The sequence below is a fragment of the Schistocerca americana genome, chromosome 3 (genome assembly GCF_021461395.2).
Source record: "Schistocerca americana isolate TAMUIC-IGC-003095 chromosome 3, iqSchAmer2.1, whole genome shotgun sequence".
Taxonomy (NCBI): Eukaryota; Metazoa; Arthropoda; class Insecta; order Orthoptera; family Acrididae; genus Schistocerca; species Schistocerca americana.
The window spans coordinates 710,029,492-710,055,934 of NC_060121.1; positions in this window are offsets into that span (position 1 = coordinate 710,029,492).

Sequence of the window (26,443 nt, forward strand, 5' to 3'; positions counted from 1 at the left end):
TTACTGAAATCAAGGAACACGGCATCAACCTGAGCTCCGTGGATCTCACGGAGGAACAGAGCGTGCTGAGTTTCGAAGGATCTCCGTTTGCGGAATCCATGTTGATTTTTACAGAGGAGATGATAATTTCCCAATAACATCATAATTCTTGATTATAAAACATGTTCCCCAATTCTGCCACAGATTGACGTCGATAAATGTGTGAATCTGTCTTACGGCCTTTCTTAAAAAAGGGAATGAACTGCGCATTTTTCCAGTCGTTAGGTACCTTTCGTTGCTCAAGCGATCTACGATAAACTACTACTAGAAGGGTTCTTTCGCATAATCTTTATAGAATCTCCTCGCAGTGCATCGCCTAACGCTGAACTTCATTCTTTCTGCACAGGCACAAAGCATGTGGTTGCGGGAGGCTATTAGAAGGTTCGGCCAAGGCTGTTTCTTCTCACGTCACAAAACTTCAGACAAGACCGCAATGGTGGGAGAAATGAGGAGAGGGCATCTACACAGTTCATTCCTTGCAGTCTACACACTTCCACCAAAAAGAAAAGAAAAAATCACGCCAGGACCATTCAAGATTGCAGACATGCATTGTCAGTTACCAGACCCATTGTTCCATTTTTATTTATTATCCACAAGCCTTTTTAACCAGCAGTCGGCAGTGGGCCATTCTCCACCTTCTCTAAAAATTGCCATGAAAGGCGGGAGGGGGGGGGGGGTGTTACAATGTGGACACCCTTTATAAACATTTCCACGATTTCTACTAATAAGATAGTTTGTTAATTAAACTACGTGGTCTTAGGCATCTTGTTACGGTTCGGGTGGCCCCTCTCCGTCGGAGGCTCGAGTCCTCCCTCGGGCATGTGTGTGTGTGTTGTCCTTAGCGTAATTTTTTTTAGTATAAGTTAGATTAAGTAGTATTGTGTGAGCCTAGTGACAAATGACCTCAGCAGTTTGGTGCCATAGGACCTTACCACAGATTTCAAATTTTCAATTAGACTACCAGTCATTAGCACTGACCAAAATCTAACAGTTCTAGGATCTGCTTAATCATCTCTTTCGTTTCTTATCTAAAGGAGAACATGGTGCGAAAACGTCGACCATATATTCGATGCTGCCTCACATTACACACTTTAAAGTACTCAGTGGGCACAATGGCATGTCGTTACAAACAGTCATTAGTCACTGGTCACCTCACCATATACTCAATGCCAGCACGAGGAATAATAAGAAAAGAAAGGTTACTGCATCTTCTAATGCTTTGTTTGCGGCCACGCAGGGAGGAATCAGCAAGCAACAGCGCTGTTAGTTTCTTCATAACTTAGGCGACGACGTCAATTTATCTGCGCTGGGGTGTTGTTCCTTATAAGTAACTCTCCTTTTAACTCCAAACCAAATTTCTAATTTTTCTATTTTATTAATCACTTCCTCGCGCCACTGCTTAATCGTCTCTAAACTGGTTCGTGCTTTGCCCAAATCTTGTTTATTTTCTTTAGTAAAGGCATCAAGTTTCGTGTATTGTGCTTCAGTCTTTCCATCTAACTTAATTTACAGCACCTAAAATTGCTGTAACATTTGATTTCATAATTCCACAAAACCGAAACCAAATGCAGACGGTGAGTTTGCCAGCAGCAGAACTGTCATGCTTTTCATTTCACGGTCTTTTGTGTTACCTGGTCAGCCAGTGTGAGTAATTATAGACCCACGCTAACTCTGTCAATTATGGGGTGGTCTCCCATGGTGTGCAACTTTCAAGATGGTGCCTCTGGGCCCATATCGCTCCAGCGCTCATCATCCACATGGAGAACACTCTGATCCCTTGAAACGTTTTCAGCTTCCCTTTTGAGGCCCTTGTTTGGTGTACTAAGGCTCTGTTCAAATCCGTTTGAAACAGTTTTTGCTACTGAGATCTAGTGCATCTGTAAATATCACACCACTCAGAGTACCATCCGAAAACCATAGACGAATTTTAAAGAATAGCCCCATTTTCGTTAATAACTGATCATAGACACTTGTTGTTTTACATACACACTTGTACTATTCATAACTACAATTACTACAACTCCATAAACACACGAAAATAACAGCAATACGAGGCTGTTGTCTACGATGCTGAAATTCCAACGTTATGACCATGCAACACAGAAATTGCATAGTTCCTACAAGAATAAATCACACAGTAAACATTTCCTAGCACATAACGCTTTCCAAAGATCCACCGTGTCTAAAGCATCCTGTCAGAAGACCAAGGGTGAAAGACACCCACAGCTTCCTGAGTTTTAGAAACGCGTAAACATTGCTTGTTAATTCTTGGGTGGACGACCATTTGCCCTAAAACTGGGACTTCCCGTAGCCGCTCGTGATTTCCGTAACTGCTGCTGCTCAGCTGCTTATTTGTGCAGTAACACACAAAAATATGGGCTGTGCAGCAGTTACATCACAATAAAAATATCATCAAAATTCCTTCTTCCTTCCTTCCTCACTTCCTTCCTTCCTTTCTAAAATAGCGCTCGGTTAGTGTCTTTGTCTTCTGGATATGTTGTGTATGTTCTTGTGTCATGTAATTTGATTAGATTTTGGTTTTATTTAATAGTTCCTTATGGTAGGTACAGTTTACACACGTTTCAGAAAGATTTGGCCCTTGATTTCCGTTGGTAAATATTGCAGATTTGATGTACATAATCTCAAGTAGGTTTAGTTCAAATGCAAATAAAAAGCAATATTATAATGTCCATATCATCGGTTATATTTTTCTAGTGTAGAACATAATACATTGTCTCTGTCACACTAAACTCGTGCTTGCTAAGGTAAAACAATACTGTAAAACACGTAAAAACAGCAGGTGATGATACCTCGTTCTATGAACCATCAATAACATAAACACATATTAAAATGTCAGCACCCATTCCTATTTCATACATACCATTATAGCACTAGACAAGCATCATAGACCAATTTAGATGTTGAAATATTTAATTTGAGGTTGCATGGTGCCTTACAACAAGTGTAGGCCCAACAAATGCAGTTAGATACACTCTTCCAGTAGCTGGCGGTAATTCAGACTGCCAGTTCCTTACTGTGTTTTATTACTTAGTACTTCTTTTTAGCCATCAACCATTTTCTTAAGTTCTTGGTCAGGTTAGTTTTATTGTATCACCTCATTTAGGCTTAACATGGAAATTTTCAAATGGTTCAAATGGCTGTAAGCACTAAGGGACTTAACGTCTGAGGTCATCAGTCCCCTAGACTTAGAACTACTTAAACCTAACTAACCTAAGGACATCACACACATCCATGCTCCAGGTAGGATTCGAACCTGACTGACATAACACCGGTAAGCTAGGAAGCCATATTTTAATCGTTGCAATATGTCTCGTATCAATGGTGAAATACATTATATTTCCGTATCTTCCAATTCCAGTTTTGTGTTGCATTTTTATCCTTTGAAAATGGAAAATCGAAACGCGTAAGACTGTTCGAAAAGTAAAAGGGTTGTCAAGACATAAGAAAAATTATTAAAAATCCATCCAAAAGGCCGTGTCGTGTCACGACATTTTTAAGCAAATTGCCACTATTACTGATATATTTCTGCAGAGATACTGAACTTTGAATTTAGATTGCGACACTTTGCAAGCGACAAAAAAAATTTTAAAGTGGGAAATATTTGGTTGTAGTGCCGATTGTGCTTTATACGATGTATGGCAGAGAAATCGAACTTTACACATTCACTATCGCTGTTTGACCTGTACGTTCACGGCATAGACATGGTGTGTGCATGCACATGTGCATGTGTGTGTGTGTGTGTGTGTGTGTGTGTGTGTGTGTGTGTGTGTGTGTTAATGTTATTGACGTATTTTAGAGATAAAAAATGTATTCCAACATGTGGAGTGGATGGTACAGTAACCAGGAATATACGATGAAGATAACTTTCAGTATTTCTACTCCAAAATTTGAGTGGAAAACAGGCAGTCTAGGTTGCAGAGATGTATTTATTTATTTACTTTTTTTTACCAATTACGCTTTTCGCCTGAGTCAGGCATCTTGTGACTGGGTAAATATTATGTGGTGTTAGGTACATGGGGTAAGGAATATACAGAACTTTGCGGCAAATAATTGCCCTCGTCAGATATCTTGAAACATTTTTTGGTGCCCCTGGTGGGTCATGAGACGCAGTCCAACGAATGCTAAGCAGGATCAGGGCTAGAAAGATCTGCCACCATATAAACATATCAACTTTTGTCGATGTCCAGTCTATACACATTCATGTAAATGTACCTCCGACATGTGTTGCATGGTGACAGATCTATATAGCTCTAATCCTATTTTGCATTCATTGGACTGTGTCACAAGCCCCAACAAGAGCAACACACAATGATTCCAGATATTTGACGAGGACAGTTATTTGCTGCGGTGTTCTGTATAACCCATATCCTATGTACCTAACAATATTTAATATTTAGCCAGTCTGAAGATGCCTGTATCAGGCAAAACGCGTCATTGGTAAATAAATAATAAATGTATAAGTTCTAGGGGACTGATGACCTGAGAAGTGAAGTCAAATAGTGCTCAGAGCCATTTGAGCCAATAAATGTATCCCAGCAACCAAGACTGTCTGTTTCTTCATTCATATTTTAGATATGGAAATACTGAAAGTTATATCCGTCATGTAATTTATTGTTACACATTTTTTAATACTGGGCAAAAGTAGTTCGTACCATTCAGATGCTTTGGAGCATGTCCAGGGAGCAGCTTTGGGGATACACTGTAACTACCTGCTTCATTTTAATGAAAACTAATATCCTGGGGTGAAATTGTGTTGTTTCAATACTGCGCTGCTATTCACTGGAGATGGGAGGATTAGGTAGAGGAGGAGAGGGAAGGCAAACGGAAAGGAGTGGCGTGCTATGTGATGGCTATGATTACAACACAAATTTTTTAACTTTCATTCACTGCCAGCAACTGCAGCGTCATGACAGCGGCTCTGACACTTGCTGCTTGGCAGCCACGACTGCCTTATCTCACTCTCTGTGGTTTCTGATGTGGGGCTACCTGGAGGACAGAATTTACTAGGGAAATATTCACACATGTGCTGATCTGAAGCCCAGCGTATCAAGAGAGGTAGGCAGCATATTGAATTTATTCTGTCTTGTCTTCCACGTGTACTTGAAATTAATTCAACCAATTTTGGTACTCTTAGGGTAATTAGTTTCCGTGTTATGACTTGTTAAATAGCGGAAGTTGAATTATCACTATATGGTATATGTCATATGGGTCTGAGACTTGAAAAGGTCTCTGGAACCATATAGTTTCATTTGATTAAAGCACCGATAGGTGGCTTTCAGGCAGGAACCCCCGTTTCGCTCGATGCTCCGATGCTATTCCAATACAGTTGGAGAACCTCTGCACTGCTGTTAGAGTTTAGGGGAATACCAAGTGGGCCGAGGCGTAAATCAGAATTTCAATCAAAGAGGAGGCTTGCTGGGGTACTCGGTGCAGCTGTGTAAAGACACTGTGCCAGGGTGGCGAAGTGGTTAGTGCACCTGCTTAGTGAGCAGGGGGCCTGGACTTGGTACAAATTTTTACTCTCATTACAGTCTGCATAAATATGTCTGCTAGGGAAAGCAAAATCTCGGAAATTTAACAGTAGGATTAAACCTAACTGTGATGTAAAATGCCTCTTTAGCAGCATTTGCCAACAAATTTGGATCAGCCCCTCTTTGAAGTTTTCACGCCAGCTAATCTAGCTTGTGAAGGTATGCACTGCTCTTAATTAGGTCTTTCAGGCTTGCTGTATCTTTCTTATCTGATACAGCTCCCAGACAGTTGAGCAATATTGAAGTATCAAATTAAAGAAGGTTTATTGTTCAATTTCTCAGTTGTGTGCGGATTCCTAAGGGACAAAACTGCTGAGGTCATCGGTCCCTAGACTTACACACTATTTAAACTAATATGCTATGACCAAGACACACAACCATGCCCGAGGGAAGACTCAAACCTCTGAAGGGAGGGGCCGCGCAGTCCGTGACATGGCGCCGCAACTCGCGAGGCAACCCGCGCGGCGAAGGTTTAATTAGTTGGCCAGTTAGCCACCTGTTTCGTGGCTGGACTACACTTCCTACGAACTCTTCCAATGAATCTCAGTCGGACATTTTGGCGTGCCAATTTAAACCTCTCCATATGCATAGAAGAGACTGGTGCACATTTGAGAGGATTTCTTTTCAGAATTTTTTACTTTCTAATTATTTGGTCAGATTTATTGTGTTTAAAATTGTTCAGTCTTATAACACAGTTACTAAGGCATAAATTGAAATATATTTTTACAGCTCAACATTACAATTGAGAATGCAGTTTTATCCACCTACAGGGACACACTTCGACATATCACAGACTACAATAATGAGTAGGCGAAACACAGAACTAACTGCTTTTAATAAGTTTTATTGCCAGTAACCAAAATTACAGGCATACTTACACCAATTAACATGGTAAAATACAAACCTTTTACAGCCAATAAACAAATTTTATGGCGAATTTCTGCTTGTTAGCATAATATGGTCTACATAGGGGAAAATATTTTATCAGGTGATCATCCACAACTGAGGAACATATTTACAGAATAAAAATCCGCTTCAGTTGCTTATAAATTTCTTAATTTATTCCCCAACAGGTTTCGAGGCTTAAAGCTTCATCTTCAGGTGCCACCTGAAGAAGAAGCATTAAGCTTAGAAACTGGTCCTTGAATAAGTAAGAAATTTACTAGCAACTGAAGCGCATACAGAAGTTTTAATGTTAAGTAAAGGCCTGTTCGTCGTCACTGTCCGAGTTGGAATTTATACACATAAAAAATAATTTGTCTTCTGTGGCACAGTCATCGTGAGACTACCTTTTACATTTAAGGCACTGGGTCCGTTCCTGATTTCTTTTTGAATGGTTGTATAGTTTCGCGCAGTAAATACAAATACAGTTTTCATCCTCTTAATCAGATGGCTGCAGTTTATAAGAGAAAAGAAGAAGAACTGAACATAACATTCGTGGACATGGGAGTGCTTGCTAACACGCGCTTTGGAAGGACTATTTTGTGAGAGGAGACTGAGAGGAAGGAGGAGATACAAGAAGGTAGACGACATAAAAGAAAGTGGAAACTATGCGGGCTTGAAGCGGGTAGCAGAAGATAGGATAACACGGAGAGAAAAAAACCAATACTAATGACGACATCAGAGGAAAATACTAATGCCAACATCAGAAGTAGGCCTATCCACCATTTTCTCTTTTCTTGCTTTTAGCAGTTTCTTGCCCTTATGTTAGTCCTTGCTACCGTTGAATTATCTTCCTGCTTGAGATTAATTAGGTTCAATTAGCTTTTGTGGCAATTTCTACCTTTTATTCTCATGCGGCTTCACTTGTTTACTCTTTACTGGGGTATCATGTTGACGTAGAAAAATAGTGCGTATACGTGCCACAACAGAACTGCGTAAACATACCCCATTGTCATGTTTCTAGTAGTTTCGAAACTTCAGTGGTAACTTTCAAGCTTTCAAATTATACCAATGTACCTCGAAAAGTATAATGATCTCCTGTGGACGAGTATGTGTCTATCTGTTCTCATCTGCATAACGTATACGCCCTAGGAGCTTCGATATTTGATTAGTAAAATTTGTTCACCTTGCAAAATAATACAAATATATTCTTCTCGCCAAGATGGTTATTCACTTGGTGCCACAAAGTTTTAGAGAGTCGTCAGTAGATGGTACTATTAATCTTCCGCTGTCGGTAGCGCTCTAACACGAAGCGTTCTTGAGAAAAGTGCTCTGCCTAAGCGTGCCCCGTGCGTAAACGTGCCACGGTCTCCCCTGTTCCTGATGTTTAAATGGTTTTCTGCTTTCAGTGATTGCCTCGCAATCGTACAGTTATACAGCCATAGCTTTTTAGGCTGTTTGTGGGCAATAAGCTAACACTTGCTAATTTTGAGAGATAACTTGCAACCGCTTCACCAATATCCATTCTCTGCGGTTTCTCCTGCACCAGGTCTCCAGCGTTGCAACCTCTCTGTACACAACACCACCTTCCACGAACAGGCTCATATCCTTCATTACCCTGTTGGATCTTACTGTATATTGCTAAGGCTAATCGTTGTATAAAACTTCCTTGCAGTTCACCGGAGATTATTTTCACTTCTGGAGATTTCTGTCTGTTAAGAATGACTTAAAGTGTACTGCTTGCAGTTATCTCTTCGATCCAATCGCAAAGCCGATCTGATATTCCGTAGGTTAGTACTATGTTTATGCGAGAGTGTGGAGCCATGTCGAACGCCTTTCGAAGTCAAGGTCAGGGTATCCACCTGGGTTCTATCTACATCTACATCTATACTCCGCGAGCCACCTTACGGTGTGTGGCGGAGGGTACTTATTGTACCACTATCTGATCCCCCCTTCCCTGTTCCATTCACGAATTGTGCGTGGGAAGAACGACTGCTTGTAAGTCTCCGTATTTGCTCTAATTTCTCGGATCTTTTCGTTGTGATCATTACGCGAGATATATGTGGGCGGTAGTAATATGTTGCCCATCTCTTCCCGGAATGTGCTCTCTCGTAATTTCGATAATAAACCTCTCCGTATTGCGTAACGCCTTTCTTGAAGTGTCCGCCACTGGAGCTTGTTCAGCATCTCCGTAACGCTCTCGCGCTGACTAAATGTCCCCATGACGAATCGCGCTGCTTTTCGCTGGATCATGTCTATCTCTTCTATTAATCCAACATGGTAAGGGTCCCATACTGATGAGCAATACTCAAGAATCGGACGAACAAGCGTTTTGTAAGCTACTTCTTTCGTCGATGAGTCACATTTTCTTAGAATTCTTCCTATGAATCTCAACCTGGCGCCTGCTTTTCCCACTATTTGTTTTATGTGATCATTCCACTTCAGATCGCTCCGGATAGTAACTCCTAAGTATTTTACGGTCGTTACCGCTTCCAATGATTTACCACCTATGGCATAATCGTATTGGAATGGATTTCTGCCCCTATGTATGCGCATTATATTACATTTATCTACGTTTAGGGAAAGCTGCCAGCTGTCGCACCATGCATTAATCCTCTGCAGGTCCTCCTGGAGTACGTACGAGTCTTCTGATGTTGCTACTTTCTTGTAGACAACCGTGTCATCTGCAAATAGCCTCACGGAGCTACCGATGTTGTCAACTAAGTCATTTATGTATATTGTAAACAATAAAGGTCCTATCACGCTTCCCTGCGGTACTCCCGAAATTACCTCTACATCTGCAGATTTTGAACCGTTAAGAATGACATGTTGTGTTCTTTCTTCTAGGAAATCCTGAATCCAATCACAAACCTGGTCCGATATTCCGTAAGCTCGTATTTTGTTCACTAAACGTAAGTGCGGAACCGTATCAAATGCCTTCCTGAAGTCCAGGAATACGGCATCAATCTGCTCGCCAGTGTCTACGGCACTGTGAATTTGTATGTACTAGCTTTTTGGCCTCGTGGACCAACAAAAGAGGGTGGGAGGAGGAGGAGATTAGTGTTTAACGTCCCGTCGACAACGAGGTCATTAGAGACGGAGCGCAAGCTCGGGTGAGGGAAGGATGGGGAAGGAAATCGGCCGTGCCCTTTCAAGGGAACCATCTAAAGAGGGTGGGTTTCATACAATTGTTGTTTACGGAATTCATGCCAGTTCCACAGATTAAAACACATGACATTCATTATCCAACAGAATCCTCTTCCCTTCAGAACCATTGGCGATTCGCATAGGTACCAATCAAATGAAAGTGAGTCCTTCCTCTAAAAACTTTATAATATCGAACTTCACTGGAAATTTGATGTTTCATTCACATTTTCCAAAGATGGTGATTCAATGGATTCCATAAAAACATTTCCGAAATGCTCAAAAGATATGTTGCATCCCTTAAAAATATCTTACGGTTCGGTTTTGTAAAGAGAAACCCTCCTGGTTTCACAAGCAATTTCCTTTTGAAAATATTATTTTTTGCTCGTCTTTCCATTCGACGATAAAATATTACTCCAGACCCAACCTCGCGTGACGTGAACTGACTTTTACATACGTCATTTTAAAAATGTGGTTACCACCCTGACGGCCAGTTCTGAATCCGAAGTCTAGCTTTCCTCTCAAGTTCCATGAACTGCTATTTCATTGTCCAATTACTAGTACTTTCCTACACGATAGGTCTGTCATTTCGGTTAATGAATTTATTGGAATGACAACGCCTTGACTAAATGTCAATTATTCTCTTTTTCCTTGTCGATAAATCACTTACCAAACTGACGGATAAGGTTAGTGTCATAATCACGGAAGTTTGCTATGAGTTCCCCTATTGTATGCCAGTATTATGCATTCGTTACTGCAAGTATTTCCTCATCTTAACAGAAGTAGGAACTGGATTTAACTAGTACTTTGGCTAAAATAGAACAAATATGTTTGGATTCCTTAAGGTGATAACTTTCACTGGAGGGGATTACAACTTCTCAGCGACTTCTTCATAACCCAGTACCTCAATTCTTGTATTCTGTTCGTTATTTATGAGGAAAACGACATTCCATTTCACATATACGTTTACGTTAAGACTTGTTTACTGAAAAGAAATGTCACCTCCACATCGACAGCCTGCCACCCCGAATTAGTTAGCACACTGCCGTAAATAAAGTTACAACATAGTAATGAAATTTCCAGAATAAATTTGTCTGCGTAGCATATACAGGGTATTACAAAAAGGTACGGCCAAACTTTCAGGAAACATTCCTCACACACAAATAAAGAAAACATGTTATGTGGACATGTGTCCGGAAACACTTAATTTTCATGTTAGAGCTCATTTTAGTTTCGTCCACCTACGCTCAATGCAGCACGTTATCATGATTTCATACGGGATACTCTACCTGTGCTGCTAGAACATGTACCTTCACTAGTACGACACAACATGTGGTTCATGCGCGATGGAGCTCCTGCACATTTCAGTCGAACTGTTCGTACGCTTCTCAACAACAGATTCGGTGACCGATGGATTGGTAGAGGCGGACCAATTCCATGGCCTCCACGCTCTCCTGACCTCAACCCTCTTGGCTTTCATTTACGGGGGCATTTGAAAGCTCTTGTCTACGCAACCCCGGTACCTAATATAGAGACTCTTCTTGCTCGTATTGTGGATGGCTGTGATACAATACGCCAGTCTCCAGGGCTGCATCAGCGCATCAGTGATTCCATGCGACGGAGGGTGGATGCATGTATCCTCGCTAACGGAGAACATTTCCTGTATAAAGTGTTTGAAGTCACGATGGTACGTTCTGTTGCTGTGTGTTTCCATTCCATGATTTATGTGATTTGAAGAGAAGTAATAAAATGAGCTCTAACATGGAAAGTAAGCGTTTCCGGACACATGTCCACATAACATATTTTCTTTCTTTGTGTGTGAGAAATGTTTCCTGAAAGTTTGGCCGTACATTTTTGTAACACCCTGTATAGGTGATTATCTTCGCAAGATGAAAGGTTGTTGTAAGTCATTGCAAATGTTAAATACTGGTACATTAATAACCGGTGTAGCCGCCAGAATATTGAATGCAAGCATGCAAACGAGCATGCACTGCATACTGGTGCCGGATATCGGTTTGTGACATGGCGTTCCATGCCTGTTGCCCTTCGTCGGCCAATACAAGAGCGGGTAATAATATCTGAGGATGGCAGTGGATTTGTCGTACGATTATGTCCACTATCTGCTAGATTGGAGACAGATCTGGTGATCGAGCAGACGAATGCAGCGTGTCGGCACTCAATAGAACATGTTGAATTACTACAGCCTTATTTGTGCTCGCTTTATACTGTTGGAAAACACCCCCTGGAATGCTGTTCATGATTGGCAGCACAACAGCTCGAATCACCAGATTACAAATTTACAGCAGGGTGCATCATATCAACACGAGAGCGCTCCTGCTGTAATAAGAAATCGCACCCTGGACTATATATCCAGTCGTACGTCCAGTGTCTCTATCACCGGACATGTTGATTGCAGGGCCTCAGCTGGCCTCCTTCCAAGCGAGAAATGGCCGTCACTGGCACCGAAGCAGAACCGGCTTTCATTAGAAAATACCACAGACCTCCATCCCACCCACCAATGAGCTCTCACTTGACACCTCAGAAACCGCACATGGCGGTGAGATGGGGGCAGTGGAATGTCTGCAGGGCGTCTGGGTCGGAGGTGTTCTTGAAGTAACCGATTTGTAACAATTCTTTGTGTCACTGTGGTGCCAACTGTTGCTCAAATTGCTGCTGCAGATGCAGTACGTTGTGCCACAGTCGTACGGGGAACACGATGGTCTTCCCTCTAGGCTGTGCCCTGTAGGTACCGGAGCTCAGTCTTCTTACGATCTTACACTGCTATGACCACTGCTGCCAGCAAGAATGTACAATGGCTACATTACTGCCAAGTCTTTCTGGAGTATCACAGAAGAAACCACCTGCTTCTCGCAGCTCTATTACACGACCTCACACAAACTCCTCAGAGAGTTGTTGCTAATGACTTCTCTGCCCTATTTTGGAAATTGGAAATTTGTGGTAAGTCCCTATGGGGCCAAATTACTGAGGTCATCGGTCCCTAGGCTTACACACTACTTAATCCAACTTAAACTAGTTTACGCTAAGGACAACACACACACCCATGTCCGAGGGAGGACTCGAACCTCCGACGGGGAAAGCCGCGCGAACCGTGGCAAGGTGCCCCTAGATCACCTGGCTACACCGCGCGGCTCTGCCATCTTAAAGGCACTCTTGACTAACATCAACTCACCTTGTCCAATCTCTAAAATAAGTAACGGTAACGACCGTTGCAGTGTGCACTTAAAGAAGACCTAATTTGTATGCTCAGTGGCGCTACTACTGCCACTAGTGTATCACTTGTGCGAAATCTGCTATCGACTCGATTGATTACTGGTTTGATACTCAGGCATAACAATTTCTTGGTTTACTCACCTTTCGTCACATAGAATGACGTAAGATAGATGCTGATGATATTGATGTCAGTTCTGCTTCAGAATATCTCATCGGCTATGAGTGTAAACAGGAACACTAAATGTCCCATCAGCTCACTAGGGTTATTGCAGGGATCATACCAAATGTGCTGTACTAAGTTCAGTGGGTCTTTCTAAACTTAATGGCAGCTACTCCCTTTAGTTCTTCTTCTTCGTATACTGCTCTCCTTCGGTGGGTTCCCTTTTTGTCGTCAATATGACCGTCATCTTTTCGTCAGATGAAATCTGCAGTCTTTATTAGTTAATTCATCGCGTATCCAGATCTTCACTGGTTGTTTCAGAACACAATCCTAGAACCTGAGTGAACCTACACTGACTTTGCATAAGTTATCTCCAGATGAGCGGGTATTAATGGTTAACCTTAACTAGACATACGCAAACATCACAGTACCCACATCCTGCGACACCTCACTTTAGTGAAAACTAGCCCTCATGCAGTGATGGCAGTAGACTTTTTGGGTTGGCCATCATGCTGGTGTGGGCGTGGAGGGGCTCCTCCTCTTGAAAAAAAAAAAAAAAAGAAAAGAAAAAAAAACGGATGTAGTGAATAAGGTTTAACAGTAGGACTCATCATACACAGAAAATCTATTCTAGAATGATAAAAGTGTTATATTTGTAACCAATACAGCTTTCCGTATACTTCAATCTGTGTCAACTACTTGAGTAATGGGAAAACTGTTTCCGTATTTTTGCCAGTTATTGCTTCTTGTAGTGAAGTTGAGTCTTTATATTGCTCCCTTATAACTGATGCAGCTGGTAGTGCACCAATTACTAATGTTTTTTTCTTAATGCCCGTGACTGCTGAATGTACTGTACTCACATTACAGCTCTTTAAAAAGGCCTGTAATGACAGCACAGTTATTGTTTCTCGTTACGACACACAAAAAATGTTCCATGCCGAAGTGTAGATAATTAATAATCCATAAGGGAACGTCACAGCTACAAACAGTTGGCTGTCCGGTACTGATAGCAGGGTAGTAAATACGTAACATGTTGATAATATTTTCTGTAGTACCTTGCGTTTCCATGTAGTTTTTTTATGGCCTTTCAATATTTGCCGGCCGAAGTGGCCGTGTGGTTCTAGGCGCTGCAGTCTGGAACCGCGAGACCGCTACGGTCGCAGGTTCGAATCCTGCCTCGGGCTTGGATGTGTGTGATGTCCTTAGTTTAGTTAGGTTTAACTAGTTCTAAGTTCTAGGGGACTAATGACCTCAGAAGTTGAGTCCCATAGTGCTCAGAGCCATGTGAACCATTTTTTCAATATTTATCCCAACTAAAGTTTGGAATTGTTACAGTTCTCATCAAATTATCAACTTGACTTAATTCCACAGTGCTAATTCTTCTCTTTCAGCAGAAGTTCAAGTGTTTGTTTCCATTACGTTCAATATTAGGTATGGGCTTACAGACCAACTTTTAACATCCTTGGGTGCTTCATTTACTAACTACCAGATGTGTGGTTTGCTGTCTGTGACTACAGTGTTTCAGTCATTATCAAAATGATATGTCTTATTGTTCTTAATAATGTAATAAATTTCATCCATGTATATCAAGAATTATATTGGTTACAAGGTACCACTCCGATAATTGTATCAATAATTTTTTCACACTTCAGCTTTATCTCTATACTTAAGATCATATTATTCTGATGTATTCGGAATCAGTCATATCCAAATCTTTTTGTCCTTAAGCATCGTCGTTGGCTTATTATCATTTCATATTAAATAGTTTCGAAGTTTTTCCAGGGGCCCATTTGGATCTATTTCTATGCCCATAGCAGAGTCATCCTTGTATAACCCGTGAATAACCACTTTTTTTCGACCTGATTTCGCTGAACCTGTATTTCTACTGTTTTGGATACTATAATACGTCTCATAAATCAGGTAAGTGTTTAATGATACAGTTTTTGAAATTCTAATAGCAGAGACAAAACATTTAATTTCCTCTAACTCCTGCATTATCCTTAATTTCTAGAGGTATGTTTTCCTTATGATTTATACACAGGATGATTATAATTAAAGTCAAACTTTGAAAACGCTGTAGAAATAACACCTCTGGTTAGATTGACGTCAAATCGGAGAAGGGGTAATGTAAGGTAGAAGAAAAAAAAATAGTATGAAAATTGATCATAGCTGACGCTGTATGTGTCAGAATACGTAAATGAAAAGACCTGTCATGCGCATGACGCATTGAAGTTGGTATAAACATGTCGGGTACTCGGTTTGCGACGTTCGCCATGACTGTCTCAATTCAGGATCGCGCTCCGCTTGTAAAACTGTATTACAAGAATGATGATTGTGCACACGCCGCTCTGCAGAAGTTCCTGACACACAACGGTTTGAAAAAAGGCGTTGGTCCGATGACTGCCGTGGGTATGGAGAAAATGATTCGGAAATTCGAAAAGACGGGTTAGTTAGGTGTGCAACCTGGTAGAGGAAGGAAACGAATTGATCCGACGTCAGTGAAAACATGGCCACTACAATGCAGGAGGAGACGAATGGTGGTGGGCAAAAGTATAGTGCAGGGAGAATTGCCCGAACGTTGGACATACCAGTGATCACGGTGGGTAAAATCCTAGGAAACATCCTTCTTTGCTATCTATTCAGAATTACCCATTTGCACGAGTTGCTTCCTATTGGCCTCCTCGCATAGAAGTGGACAATGGTTAGCCGTGGACGATTTTGTGGACAGACAGGATATGTCAACGCATAGAACTGTCGAATATGGGCAACGGAAAATCCACGTACAAATCAATCAGTGCCACTTCATCCAGGTCAATGTGTGGTGCGGGTTTACTGCATCATTTATCATGGGGTCATATTTTTTCGAAGAGTCAGGTTCTTCCGATCCTGTTACCTGTACTGTTTACTGGTAAGCGCTAAGAGTGTCTTTTGGCCAACGACATCGTTCTAGCTCTCTAACAGCGTGGATGTGTGTATGAGATCATTTTTATGCAAAATGGCGCCCCTCCGCACATTGTAGATCCAGTCAAGCATCTCCTAAAGTGAAATTTCTGAAATGCTAGAATTAGCAGCCGCTATTTTTCTACAGTTAGGTAATCCCGATCAGCTCATCTTAATCAGTATGACTTCTGGCTGTGGGGCTGTCTCAAAGATGTGTTCAATGTTACGATTCCAAACTCAGCTGCATTGAAGGCACGCATTGCGCAACACTTTCTGAACGTGACCTCGGAAACACTTCGATCAGTTGTGGAACAGGCTGATTCTCGATTTCAACTTGTTGCAGAAAAGGGTGGACAGCACATTGAACATGTTATGCGCCAGTCACACGGGAATTAATAATCGGATTTGATTTTGATTGATGCTTTTTATGCTGTTTTTGGTCCCAGGACAATTGAAAACCTTAATCCTTTTTATTCGGTTTATGGCCACAGGACAATTAAAAACAAATTTTTTCCCATCCGATGTGATATGACCTTGCAGTGGCGGATGGGCTTACGTAACTATCACATCTGTACACCTATGCACACTGAGTAGTACAGTTTGTTTACTGTCAAACGTACACCTTAGGCATTGTTATATGATTCATTTATCATTTATAGTCGACCACTGTTAAATTATCATGCTTACAGCGCCACATATTGCTACATTTTGTAACTATTGGTTTTTCTTCTACCATACGATTTCCACCTTGTCCGTCTCATTCTGACCAGTGGTGCTATTTCTACAGCGATTTGAAACTTTAACATTAATTATAATCACCCTGTAGTATGGAACGGAATGGAGAAAGTGGCCCAATCATTGACTGGAGATGGTTATTTTAGGCTATTTGGTGAGAATTTTCAGCCATTCGTGGACTTCATGTTCACAAACAGCGGTGGAATATTTATGGATGACAATGCGCCCTGTCACCGGGCCACAACAGTACGCTATTGGTCTGAAGAACTTTCTGGACAGTTCGAGCGAATGACTTGGACAGCCAGATCACCAGACACGAATCCTGTTGAACATTTATGAGATATAATCGAGGTGTCAGTTCGGGCTCAAAACAACCACCGGTGACACTCTCTATTATCGACGGCTGTAGAGGCAGCACGGCTCAAAATTTCTGCAAGGATCGACCAACAACTTGTTGAGTCCATCTCACGTCGAACAGCTGGACTACGCTGACGAAAGGATATTAGGAGATATCCCATGACTTTTGTCATCTCATTGTGTGTGTAAACTGAATATATTGGAATGGCATGGAAATCATAACAGTGGTAGTGCTAGGAAACAGGAAAAGAACATTCAGCTTTTCTATTTGCGGCATCAGTGTCAAGAGACCGTAAAATACCATTCACATATTCCGTAAATGAGATTTAAGTTGACCTCGAAATTACTGAAATACTTTCCTTAGAATTCTAGACTTTCTAAGTCGAATTTCTCTGTGACGACTATGTACCTCACAGATCTTTGCATATTTCTTGCCAACATTTTGACCAAGCTACATTAATAACATAATCTATTGTTACTAGTTCATTAGAATATCCACATTTAACAAAAAATTCTGCGACTCACTGCTTCAGAGACATAACACAGACTGCAGTCATGTAGTAACATCTGACAACGTTAGCTGTGAGTACACCGAACTGATATGCCCTAACAGAGGGTAACATATAAACTACCATTGCTTTGGAAAGTATTTGGGCTAGGAAGTACTATTTGTGTCATTTCAGTTACTCCATGTTCCTAACTGGTATATTTACATATAGTTGATGTTCCGCAATGGTGCGAACTGCTCAAAGCTGCCACGACGCTTTGAAGAAGATACCTTTCTTTCATGTATTCATGTGTGCTGTGATACGAACGCTGCTTGCCATTACAAAATAGCAGTTGTACGTTATCTTCCCTTTCATTTAGTATGACCGTGGTAAAGTTTCTTATCCTCTGTGCACCACAAAGGAAAACGCAGTGGCGGTGAAATGGTGCAATGGCGCTCGTAGTTGAGCAACATGATAATCAACGCTCCTGTCCCACAAAGCGGCTGATAGCAGAACATGAACAAAATATTTTCCCATGTTCTTGCTGTAAACAGTCTTTAAACTGCGAAAAGATATTGGATGTAAATGAAGCAAAGCTGCAATAACTCCTGGAGTTAGTTTGTCGATAAAAGTTCTCCTTTATCTTTAATACATTAAAAACGCCTTGCTTCCAAATTAAGCGTTTTCTTCACTGCTGCACATGATACCTCCCACTTGAAACTAAGGAAACTAATTGATGCAAAAACCGCATTTCTTTCGTTTCGTACAGTTTCACATCGCATTTCGATAGTGAAGTGTCTATTTTTCGGTATTCGTGGTAGTTACTGTGATATTTAATTTTCTAGTACGCTGTGGCATAGAGGTTTAAGGGTTTGCAGTGAAAAATGTGGTCGCTGGCTGCTTTACGTTCGGTTCATTTTGGGTGATACGATGCTGTGCACAAAATGTAGATAACATATGAAAGTGTTTTTAAATTGGTAGAAAAGGCACAATTTACTACAGTATGGATAAAACAGAAATTTAAGTATTTCATTTGAGCGTGCTGCCTGATGGCGCCACTTACGTGTACCCAGTAGCTCAGGCGTGAATAGTTCGTGCTTGTAGACGCACATTTCCAAAATAAGTGACCGTGATATGTTGTTGTACTTACAGCTGGACCAAAATAATGATGAAAGAGAAGGAACTGCACACAAACAATCACATAATGGAAACGCTGAAATACACCTCGTATTTTGTACAAAGCTTGACAAAAGTTCCTTTGCGACACTTATCAACTGTCATTTATTAAAAGAACATCATTCACATTGCAGATAATGTGAGAGTGAGCATATCGTTCTGAGCCTAATTCAAAATATTTGTGTAACTTAAATTTTAATGCAGCTTACAATATTCCTTTAAAGAAATACCTATATTAATTTGAAATAATGGTTCAAATGGCTCTGAGCACTATGGGACTTAACATCTGAGGTCATCAGTCCCCTAGAACTTAGAACTACTTAAACCTAACTAACCTAAGGACATCACACACATCCATGCCCGAGGCAGGATTCGATTCGAACCTGCGACCATAGCGCGGATCCGGACTGCAGCGCCTAGAACCAAGTGGTCACCGAGGTCGGCTAATTTGAAATAAACCCGGTGGCTGCGAATACCTAGGCATCAGATGTCTTAGGGATAGATATGTTATATTTCAGTGATATATTACACGCGGGTTCAGAAAAAAAAGGAGAACAGATTGAACGGCTAGAAAGACGATGATCATATTCACAGGATATGTACATTATTACATCCTGCAGCTATGATTAGTATTAGAACCACGTCACCGCCGGCCGTTGTGGCCGAGTGATTCTAGGCGCTTCAGTCTGGAACCGCGCGACCGCTACGTTCGCAGGGTCGAATCCTGCCTCGGGCATGGATGTGTGTGGTGTCCTTAGGTTAGTTAGGTTTAAGTAGTTCTAAGTTCTAGGGGACTGGTGACCTCAAATGTTAAGTCCCATAGTGCTCATAGCCATTTCAACCATTTGATTTTTTGAACCATGTCACCCCACGGGTTCGAGGTCAACATAGAAATCGCGGTGCAGCACCACCTACCGGTAAAATGTGCCTACGGCTCCCGTTGTCGCTATAACGCGAACGACCAGACGTGCAGGATGCCTCGCAGACGTATGCACGAACAGTACCGTCAGCTCAGTGAATATGAAAGAGATGCATCGTTGGCATGAATGAATATGTTGCAGCCATCTGGCAAATTGCTACTGGTATGGGACGAAGTGTTTCGGCAGTGCAACAGGTATGTGTAGAATGGTTCACGGGAGGTCGTAGAACACGACGGGATGGGTCAGGTCGCAGCACCAAGACCACCCCCCCCCCCTCCCCCAACACCCTGGATTGTCGGCACCTCGTCCGAAAGTCACTGCAGGACAGATCTGCCTTCTGCTCGGCTCTGGCGTAACAGTGGAACAGTGTAACGCATCGAAAACTATAGTACACTATAACGGATGCCAGTCTGTCTCCGTTTATTAAGGACTGGGTACGTGCGCGTCACTCACTTCTCCGCCTATCTTCGGCGAATACGCAGAAACATGCCTAGTGGTTGTGTTGTGTGGAATGATGTCACTGGGGACAGGAACGGGATTAGATTGTCCTTTCTGGCGAATCCAGGATCTGTTTGTCTGAAAACGATAGCCACACCTTTGGTTCGCCGCAGGCAGGTGGATGCGGCTTCACAGTGACTGCATTTGCACAAGAAGTATAGCGCCAACTCGAGGCCGTGTTGTGGAGTGCTATTGGCTAGAACCAGAAATTACTTTCGGTTCGTCTCCGGGGAATTGTGACCATGAATGATATCGTGTGACCCGTAGCCATTCCCTTCCTACACAACAGCGCAGGCGCCATTTCTGAGCAAGATAATGCACGACCACATGTTTCTGCACAAAGATGTGCCTTCTTCTTGTCACAGGATTTCAGCCTGCCAGCCCGCATCTCGTGGTCGTGCGGTAGCGTTCTCGCTTCCCACGCCCGGGTTCCCGGGTTCGATTCCCGGCGGGGTCAGGGATTTTCTCTGCCTCGTGATGGCTGGGTGTTGTGTGCTGTCCTTAGGTTAGTTAGGTTTAAGTAGTTCTAAGTTCTAGGGGACTGATGACCATAGATGTTAAGTCCCATAGTGCTCAGAGCCAGCCATTCAGCCTGCCCTTGCCCGCCATATCACTAGACTCACCGCCAATCGAAAATATGTGGGAAGGCGCTGAAACGAAGGGTGCAGTGCTGTGACTACCCACAGATGAACATTAGAATCAGGTGGATGCAGGATACATGGCGCTATTCGCGCCTCATACGCGTCGATGCCATGACGCATGGAACAAATTATCAGGGCCCGTGGCGGACCATGTGCCTACTAGGCAGCATAACACATGCTGAACCGAGGGCCCTGAAATGCTGATCGCTTCTGCACAACATACTAATGTACGAGTGCTGTGAATATGAACGTGCTGTTTCTAGTCGTTCAAGGTGTTCTATTTCTTCTGGACATGAGTGTAAAAATTTGTCCCAGGCCAGGACTCGAATCCAGATTCCCCACTAAACACAAGCGGTCGCCATTACCACTTCGGCCCTCTGTGCACGCACATTTATTTACCATTAATTTCCGATAGCTGTCAATCGTCATTTATGAATGTTTATCCACACATGAAAATAAGCAAAACGTAAGTGTTAATTTCAGGTCGAAAACATGAATGAAAATTCCAGCACCAATACAAACACTGAAACTCCTGCAGTCTGTCCGACAACAGCTTTTTCTGTAGGAAAAGAACAATTAAGAAGTAAAATAAAATTGCTCCAAGAAAAAAAACGATATTTTCTAAACAAAGTAGTTGTCATCTGAAGCTAAATGCAGTGGCAGCTCACATCTTGCACATGTGAACAGTAATTAATTTAAATGTTTACCTGATAAGTTTTAACATGTTTTTTTTTGCAACTTGTTTCATTAGCGTTTTCTTTCGTAAAAGTTTTAATTTAGTCGGTTAAATTACTTCCATTTCCTAGGTAAGTCCATTTCGAACCATTGTAGTAAGCAGCTACGATTTCGCGTTTATTCTGTTTCAATACGGCGTTGAGAGCAGGATCCGTCCTCTGCTTTCCTTTCTGTATACTTGTTATTATGTGAGACAGCTGCAGTAGCAATGATCTGATGACAGTTTCACGGTAAAGGTAAGTAAAATGCGCTTGTGGTTAATGAAGAAGCAAAAGTGAACGTAATAAATCCCTTAAAGCGTGTGATACAACTGAAAAAAAAACAGCATCACCAGTAAATATATGTGACGTGCCAAATATGCGATTTTATACAGCAGTTCTCAATCTCAACTGAAAGAAAAACAGAAAGAGAAAAAAATTGTGTTGTTTGCAGATGACAAGCTGTATATCATACATTAAACATGCCATCACCAGCACAAAATAACTGGTTACGTGGTCACAGGCAATAATAACAGTGTAACTGTCTTCTTTTAGAACTATTGTTGTAGCTGTAATTTTAATAAACACCAGGCGTTTAATATTTCATGGCTCTCTCTACTGTGTAATATTTGCCACAGTCCTTATATGACACTATATATGTAAACCTTCGCAAATTAAAGTTTATTTACCACTTCATTTTACATAGAAGACGCTTGAATGGTTCCAATGGCTCTGAGCACTACGGGTCTTAACATCTGAGGTCATCAGTCCCCTAGAACTTAGAACTACTTAAACCTAACTAACCTAAGGACATCACACACATCCATGCCCGAGGCAGGATTCGAACCTGCGACCGTAGCGGTAGTGCGGTTCCAGACTAAAGAAGACGATTGAAGACGAAATCATATTATTCTCCAGAACTCGTTACTACGTTACTTCGTTTGCAATGAAGAAAGTGTTGCGGGATGAAAGTTTCTGTGTAAATATCAGCACAAGTACCAAAAACGCAGGCTTATAAAAAACCTTCGACTCCAGCTACCAAAATCGCTGTTTGGTGAGACGTTCATGGCCCTAATTAGAGTGCGTAGTATAGAAGGTGTAGCAATTCGTGAGTACGTAAAAATTCCACTCAAGAAAAGTAAAAAAAAATATCATGCGCACTCTACACGAGCGAGGCAGCGGGTGCTAAGCCTAGTACGTAACACGTTTCTAGTGCCTGAAGATTGAAACTAACACGCAGTCATCTGTGTCTAATCAAATCACTTTCCTTCATCTCTGTACAAGAGATATATATTTCAGATCAAAGACGGAAAATATCGCTAAACTGCCCAATCAGCGTAAATTATATACGAATTGACGTACGAACACTGCTTCCACGCTATGTGACCGGTACAACTGATGCAGGTTAATGACGTGCGCAGCGTTTAAGATACATATCATTTCTTCATAGGGTAGGCATGTGCAGAGGTATAGATGGAACAGTCGAACAATAATATTGCACTACAAAAGGATTTTATACTGTTCATCGTATCCGCTTTTGATACATCTGCCTCCCCGCAGGGTGAAATGTTAAGCCAGGCGAGTTCTCCTGAGTTCCGACCCGTAGTGGCTCTACAGGGTGAACCGAAATTCACACAGACAGACGTCACAGTGGGACTCCTTGCATACTACGTGTACAAAAATTCTGTTACAAAATCTCGTCCCGTGCATATCTTCTTTTAGGAACAGTTTGGTAGTTCTGTAATCACATGTAAATATTGTACCTTCACTCTGTGCGGTTGCCAGGTTTTATAAAACAAAAGGCAGAGTGATGACTTATTATTTGTTTACAACAACATTTTCGTAACTAAAATAGACATATACAGCACACAAAAAATACGTAACCATTTTATACATTTAATACAGTGCACAAAACAGTGGGAAAGCACAGATCTAAATAACACAAAAGTAATATATTCATCATTTTCAAGAACTTGTCAGTCAGATTCAGGTTGAGTAATTTATTTCAACGAACTTTTGGCACATTTTAGTAACTAAATGTCAATGCAGTCTTTGATGGATCTTCTTCGCCATCAAACAGTTTTTGAGGTGAAACTAATTATTTTAGCTAAAACGAACGCATTAAGAACGCGCTCCGGACCATTCCTGAATCATACTGCAGACACTAGAGATATCAATGTAAATTACCACCGTTAGTTGTTGCTTCGGTCTGGAAGCTCAAGCGTCGACACCACTCATAAATTTCAACATGACTGAAGAAACTACCACAAAGTCATTTTTCAAGGACGTATGTTTTAAGAATCTAATTATTCCATAAAATATAATTCGTGATAGACTTGAATACAAGTGTGGAGAATTAATCACTCCGCGTAAAACACAGAAGAAGGAAGAAAATTTGGGCCGAATAACGGAGGACTCTCTTAATAATGCAGTGTCTGGTAAGCCTATCACTCAGTACACTATAGTGAAGCTGCCCAGTTACTGCAGTGGATAATTTTTGCGTTAGAGTACTCGAGTTCGCAAAAGGAAGAAAGGAAAGAAGGTGAATGTTTAACGTACCATCGACGACAAGGTCATTAGAGACGGAGCACAAGCACGGATTAATGAAGGATGGGGAAGGAATTCGGCCGTGTCCATCCCAAGGAACTATCCTGGCGTTTGCCATATGATTTACGGAAATCACAGAAAACTTAAAATCGAACGGTTGCACGGGATTCTGAACCGCCGTCCTGCCGAATGCGAGTCTACGGTGCCAAACACTGCAACACCTAGCCCGGTTCAAGTTCGCTAGTTCGAGTCCAAGTCCAGGTATAATTTTTTTAGTTTCCTTATTTTACACTACATCATGTGGTATCTGACCCTTAAATCGCTATACTGTGAGGTGGCAAAATTCATGGAATAGCGAGCGATACTCACATATACAGGTGGTGGTAGTAACGCATACACTCGTATAATCAAGGTACAAAAGGGCAGTGCATTAGGGGGAACTGTCATTTGTACTCAGGTTACACCTGTGAAAAGCTTTCCGAGGAGATTATGGCCGCACGGGGAGTAGCACATGCTGAAAGTGGAATGTCAATTCGAACTATAGGCGATGGGGAAGTCAATTACGGAAATCATTAGGAAATTAGTATTCCGCGATCCATAGTCTCAATAGTGTGCCTGTAATACCTAATTTCAGGCGTTACCTCTTACCATGAACAACACAGTGGCATATGGCCTTCAATTATCGAAAGAGAGCAGCGGCGTTTGCGGAGAGTTGTCCGTGTTAACAGAAAGCAGCACTGCGTGAAACAGCCGCAGAAATCATTGTGAGACGTTTGGCGAAAGTATACATTAGAACAGTGCTGCGAAATTTTGCGGTTAATAGGCTATGACAGCAGACGACCTACGTCGGGTTGCCTTTGCTAACAGCACGACACCATCTGTAGCGCCAGTCCTAGCCTCGTGGCTATTTCGGTTGGACCCTAGACGACAGAAAAACCATGGGAAAGTCGCATGCATTTGAGCTGGTAAGAGCTGATGGCAGGGTTCAAGTGTGGCGCACATCACACAAATCCACGGACCCAACATGTCAACAAGGCACTATGCAATCTGGTAGTGCCTCCATAAATGAGTGGGTTGTGTGGACTGCGTCTCTGGCCCTTGTAACCCTATCATCGATTGGAGATGGTTATGTTCGGCTACTTGGAGACCGTCTGCAGCTATTCAGGGACTTCATGTTCACAAACAACTATGTAAATTTTTACGGTGACAATACACCGTGTCATGGGGCCACACTTCTCGTGATTGGTTGAAGAACATTCTGGACATATCGACCGAATGATTTGGCCACCCAGATCGTCCGACATGTATCCAATCGAACGTTTATGATTCATAATTGAGAGGCTACTCCATACACAGGCACCTCCACCGGCAACACCTCCGCAATTATAGACGGCTTTGGATTCAGCAGGGCTCAATATTTATGCTGGGGTTTACAATGACTTATTGAGTTCACGCGACATCGAGTTGCTGCACTATTTCGGACAAAACGCGGCTCTATGAGATGTTAGAAGGTATCCCATGAATTTTGTCACTTTATTGTACAGTCAGCATACCTTACGAAATAATTGCAATTAATTAGTTCTAAGAAATAAATGAGAGTACAGTCGTTTTCATTATCCCACTTTCGCCGGCCTGGGTGGCCTAGCGGTTCTAGGCGTTACAGTCTGGAACCGCCCGACCGCTACGGTCGCAGGTTCGAATCCTGCCTGGGGCATGGATGTGTGTGATGTCCTTAGGTTAGTTAGGTTTAAGTAGTTCTAAGTTCTAGGGCACTGATGACCTCAGAAGTTGAGTCCCATAGTGCTCAGATCCATTTGAACCATTATCCCACTTTCAAGCGAAGAATTCAGAGATACACACTCCAGCTCGTCATTAAAAATTGCAGATGCATGGAGGTCGATTTGAGCATCTACTATGGAGAATTTATATGTTTTGTGAAAGTAGAGTGGTCACTGATAGAGTGTTTAAAATATTACAACGCGCCACTCTTACTAAATGTAGGACATACGTTCAATTTATAGTTTTATAATTACTTCTGTGACACGACAGGTATTTTATTTTCAACTAATATTACTCTTCATGAATATTTCTGACTTACCTGACTAATTAGACTAATCTAATTTACGACCCACAACTATCATTTAGTTACCGTAATTTATGATCCAAAATGGCCATAAGTTCCATACCAGAAAATCATTCCTACATTTTGGAGAAGGGGCCCAGTCTGACATTCAACATAAAGTCATGGATCCGCTCAGCAACTGAATCGCTCCATGATATCAAGCCATCCTCCCCCCCCCCCCCCCCCCCAAATATGGGTGAAGAATTTCTCCTGCATTCCATTACCCTCTTCTTTTGGGGCTACGTTAATTCACAGAATAGTACTGCACTACACATGATAATGGGTTACTGAAGATCTA